The following is a 6,000-nucleotide window of genomic DNA, read 5'->3' on the forward strand; positions in this document are numbered from 1 at the left end:
ACTCAAGTCCCAAGAATCTTTACTGGCTTGTTTTGTTTAGAAAAGGATGGAAGGGGAGGGAGAAAGAGGGTGTTTAAGAAATAACCCTTACACAGGGATTTTTCTAGCGTACACACAAGTGACCAAATCATAAACATTCTGCCCAAAGGTATACATCACAATAAAAGGGGCTAAACCAGTGTAGAAGGCCAGATAAAGGCTTCAGTGGAGGGGAAGTACTGAAGTTAATGTTACACACATCTCCCCATATCCATGGGCATTGCTTTACCCATTTTTTGAGGTCACTTCAAAATAAAATAAGGTTTTACTTTGTTGGACTACACAATGGTACATTTCTACATAAAAGTATACAAATTCTTATTTGTAAAGCTCTGTTTTTCTTTAGTTTGGAACTCTGCACTAAGGTTTCTGCCTATGATCGGTACGTGTACCATAGGCTTCCTGAACCTTGGAGTGCAAATGACACTGGGTTCTGGTTGCCTTTGCATTGAAAAGAAATGAGCGATAACTGCCAGGGACTGATGGAAGCACTCGACACAGAGCTAAGAAAACAAGCAAATGGGCATATACTTTTAAGAGTGATTCTGTAAACTTGCAATGTTTAAAAAAAAAATCCAAGAAAGCTGACCTTGGTGCTTCACCAATGTATTGACAACCAAACAGAGGTTCAGAATTGCTTCGTCTTACTTCCCTCAGGTTATTTTCTTTGAAAACTTAACTGAGCTAAAATTGTATTTGACAAGTTTCTCCTTTACCATTTTTAATCAAGAACACATTGGACAATTCACAGGCCAGACACATACATATTATACAACAGTCACAGGGGAAACACCAAAGTCTGAAAAACTGAAAAGTTCCAAAGAGACTGGGTTAAAGCCAGGTTTGTGACTTAAGGGTTCTGAAGCCATGAAGTACTGAAGGAATGATTGGACAATGAAGGTGGGCTGAAAGGTGAGACAAAATAAGACATACAGAGGAGTCGGAAAAGCAACTTCAAGTCTATTGCCTAGCATGAGTGACCGGGAGCAGGTGGTGATGATATAAAGGGTTCTCTTTTCCCATAAGATGGAATGATCTAGCAATTCCACCAAAAAGGCATCTAAGCAAAAGGGGCAGATGACAACCTCCAATTTAGTGAGACTCAGTCAAAGCAGCTGGATTTAAAAAGGTTCCTTTTATGTCAGTGGGGAAAAAATGATTCTAAGTTAAAGGGTTACTTGTGAGCTAGGCACCGTGTGAAAGAAGAGGCTGGTTCTTGGAGGACTCCTCAGCTCTCTGCCTGAACTGAACACAAGAACAGCTCTCCTATGCTATGTTCCTCCCTCCTGATTCCATAATGTCCTGTTTATGTTCCAGCCCTTTCCCTGGGACAGCTAAACCATCTTATATGCTCCACTGACAAGAAAAAATAAGCAAGTCACAGCACCCAGGGTGGTTTAGGACAGCTTGCCTCCTGAGCAGGTCAGGCTGCCTTCAGGCAGGAAGCCCCTTTGGACAATGTTGGCTAAGACCTCACTGGCTTTTCTGCTCAGCATAGCTATTTAAATAGAAGTTTTCTTGTCGGTCATCAAACTGAACTAGAATGGTAGGTTTTAGGGAACCAATAAATTTATTTCCTATGCCCTCAACAGAAAAAATTCCAGTTCTAGGTCTAAAGCAGATGGCTATTGTCCATTCACTAAGTGGACAAGGAGAAAGTACATAGCTTTCTGACTTGTAGTTTCCTTAACCACTAAAGTCTGGAGGGTGAGACATAAGAGCTAAGGGCTGTGTTAGTCAGCATTAAGTAAAATTTTCTATTTTGCACTGACTATTCAAGAGGTGTTGCTTAAATTCTAAATGTAGTCTGGAAATCACTAGATAAAATGTGAGTTATTATTAGATCTATCCATTTCTTGACCATCTCCTTTTCAAAGAAACTTGCAACTTGCATTTATTCTTCTCCCTCTTACTTGAAGGATTACTGAAAAACAAAAAACCTGGACCATACCAAAGGACTTTCCACTGTCATTGGCATATTTCAAGATAGAACTTTTCTTTAGATGAGAAGCCTAAAATTGGGGCGGCTAGGTGGAGCAATGAGTAAAGTGCTGGCCCTGGAGTCGGGAGGACCTCAGTTTGGTTCAGGCCTCAGACACTTAACACCCATACAAAAAAACTAGCCCTGTAACCTTGGGCAATTCTCAATACTTAACCCCAATTGCCCCCCAAAAAGGCAAAAAAAAAAATAGAAGTCTAAAATCCTTTCACACCATCTCAATAGATTGTTTTTTTCTGGTGAGAAGAGACTAGATCTCAGTACACGGTGTTAATTATTTCTTCCACAAGGAGGAGCTAGAATTTTAATTCTAATTCAGTTACTCAAATTTATCTCTGGTTTATATGAAACTTTAAAAAATGAAAAATAATGGTTTGCATTGTATTGCCAAGATATCACACAGAAGACATGAAATTATGACTAATTTCAGTTTAAACTTAATGGTTCATGTGACAAAAATTGCTAATGAAAGAATGTAGATATTTAGAAAAATTTTTTTAATCTATATTTTTGAAAATTTGGATAAGCCTAGGAATAATAAAGGGAGGTGACCGCCTTGCCTGGATATTTAGTTTGCTAATTATAACCTGTTTAGGTGTGACCAGATGTCTGTATTTGTGAATGAAACTTGGGTGGGTAATATTTCCAGTTACCAGGGTTAAGCTGACAGTATATCTTTTCTTTAAAATATGTGTAATATCTGACCCAAGGTACAAAGACCAAAGATATGAAGTGGAATCCTCAAGGATGCCACACAAACACATGATAAAACTAGCATGTGGAAAACCCAAGACCACAAACACAAGGGAAGGAATTCATTATTCAATAAAACCTTGTTAAAATTGAACAGCAGGCTGATCAAAAGAAAAACAAAAAAGTGATTTAGTCACATTTCACACCACGTCCAAACAAATTCCAAATGAGTTATTAAAAGAAAGAATAGAATGCTCCATAGAAAGGAGTATTTTAGCTATTCAAACAGAAACAATGGGAAACAATTATATTGTTTTGGACAAGTGAAAGCAATGCATTATGAATTAAAAGACAAAGACTGAAAAAAAATGACTTTTTTGATAGAAATCAAATATACAAAATTTTTAAGGAAGTCATACAAATTTCTAACACTAAGATTCATCCCCTGATAGTCCAAGGATATGAGGACTAGGGAAATGCATGAAGCAGAAGGCAGAAATCTTAAATATATGCATATATATATAATATAAAATTAACTACAAATCTTTTTAGTTCTTTTTTAATCTTATTCTCCTGATACTGTTAAAAATTATGCATACTTGGGGCAGCTAGGTGGCACAGTGAATAGAGTACCAGCCCTGGCGTCAGGAGGACCTGAGTTCAAATCCGGTCTCAGCCACTTAACACAAAACTAGTCGTGTGACCTTGGGCAAGTCACTTAACCCCAATTGTCCTCCAAAAAGCAAAAAAAAAAAAAATATATATATATATATATTATGCATGCTTTACTTTTCTACTATATAATAGGGTGAGAGGGAGAAGAGGAACAGAAGAACTGAAGAGGTTAACAAAAATCAATTGTTATGTTGGTATAAACAGCTTCAATGAGAATTTTAAAAATCTAATATTACCTAGTGGTAAAAAAATGGCAACGGATAATTAAAAATTAAGTATATTCAATAGATCTAATAAAGAATATCCTTTTAAAATCAGAATAGCTTTAAATTAGCTATCTCCTTATTTCTGGTACTTTTTGAAAATAGTATTATTTGTAAGAAAGAAGTAAAACAAAATATATTGTTAAGGAAAATCTGAGGGCAAGAACAAGCATAATTCACAGACAGCATTAGAAATAGCAGTTACACAAGACTAACTAAGAAACCTCTATCAGATACATTTAATTTTTAATATGAATAACATGCATGCCTGCACACCAACTGACCAGAATTATGAGCCACCCTCATACCAAGGCAGTTGAAGGTATCCCACATTCCTTAAGACTAGGAAAGAAAAGTCTGCCGAAGAGCTTCCATGCCCCTGGCCTCTATGTTCACCCTCCCCACCTCTTCTCATTTTCCCAGGAGATTCCGCAATGAGATCTATGACAGGAAAGAAAGAACTAAGCCCGAGCTGGAATTCACACATTTTCCCACAGATGACAATAGGGTAGGCAGAGGGAGAGAGCAAGGAACAATGGCCTTAGTATCAGGAGATCTCACCTCAAACTCTTGCTAGCTGTGTGTCCACTAGGTCAATTCACTTCTGAGCCTCAGTTTCCCCATTTGCAAAATGGAAACTGGCACCTGTAGTACTTATCTCACAGGACTGACAAGATCTGCAAATATCCAAGTGTTGTGGCCATTCTTACACAATTAATACTACAGTTAAACTACATTACAGGCTTACTGGGATTTTATGAAATCCTAGAAAACTAACCACCATTTACAATCTTGTTTCTACATGAAAATGCATTCTGGGTTACAGACATGAGGCTTATTCCTTAGGCATGTAAGCCAAGGAGGGCCAAGAGAGTTGAGTGGTGCTTCATGTGCCATGGGGTGGATTCTCACCAACCACAAGATCTCCCACAGACTGAGGATGGAGACAGGCCCACATGGATGAGACCAGACCCATCAAAGAGCTGGCATTCTCCCGAGGGATGGGATGAAATACAAGACCCTCCAACGCTGCTTTTGGGGCCTTCTTTCACAGGACACTGTGTTCTAGTCAAACTCAGTAACTGACTGATCCTGAACCTAAGTCCCTATCTATGCAGGTGTCTTGGGCTTGCAAGGTCCATCCTCATGCATGTCCCTCAGATTCTGTGACTGCCTTCAAGGCTCAGTTCAGGTGTGGGGCGTCTCCTGGCAGTGTCCTCGTTTCTTCCAATATTCCTAGGACACATCTCCCCTTTGCCTCATTCACTCCTTGGAGGGGCAACGTGATGTGGTGGCAAAAGTACTCAACTGGGACTTGGCAGGAGAGGCCGGGTCTGACACTAGCCTCTTTAACCTCAGTGTCCTCAGTGTAAAATGGAGATAATCAAAGGTTAAGCGTAAAGTCTGTAAGCCTTGAGGTAGCATGCTCATGTTGGCTATTAATGTACACATTCTATTTCCCCCAGGAGAACATAAGTTCCACGAGAGCTGTGACAGCCTGGGGAGCATAGTAGGTGCTTAGTGAGGTTTAACTGAATTAGAAGCGACATTAGAAATCTAGCTCCCTCTTCTCAGACCAGGACCCTGATGCCTCTGCAGGTAAGCTAGGAAACCAAGTGTATCCTGAGCCCATCATCAGCCCCTTCTTGTAAGATTTTGGACAAGACTGTGTCACAGAGGAGAGAGCACTAGGCCCCGTCCTTTACAAACACCATCTCTACAGCTGCAAAGTGCTACAAGTACAAACTGGTAAGGCTCAGCAACAGCTGACTCCCAAGTCGACACAAGTTAGAATGCCATGCGTCTTGTGACATTCTCCAGCAAAAACAGTTCCTTCTAAACATCAGTTTTAAAAGCAGAAGGCAGCTTCCAGTCCTTCTTTTGCACAGGACTCCTTCTCAGGCTAAAAAATAAAGTTTTCCTATTATTTCAGGGTTAAATATAATGGACTGTTTGAAGAAGAAATGACATGAAAGTTGATTCTGTCTTTCTCTGACATCAGAAAGACCACCACCAATATTCAAAGAACGGTGAAAACAGACTCTATTTAAAGACCAAAGGGATAACCTTTGATGATGTCCTATCAAGCAGAATTCTTTCTAATGTGTACTTCCATTCCTCATTTCATAAATTTATTGTTCCACCACAGACAAGTGGACTATGACGTATCACACTGCCTTTTACTCCCTGCCAAGTCAGTCCTCAAAAATAGTCCCTTAATTTTCATGTTTTAATGAATCTCAATTGACACAGAATTGATTAAGTGGAGATAATTCAACCATCTAGAACTTTCACCTTTTCATAAATGAGAAAGAAGGTAAAGACACGGAG

The sequence above is a fragment of the Petaurus breviceps genome, unplaced genomic scaffold (genome assembly GCF_028583685.1).
Source record: "Petaurus breviceps papuanus isolate PSGF00001 unplaced genomic scaffold, PetGlider_PUasm1.0 126, whole genome shotgun sequence".
NCBI classification, from domain to species: domain Eukaryota; kingdom Metazoa; phylum Chordata; class Mammalia; order Diprotodontia; family Petauridae; genus Petaurus; species Petaurus breviceps.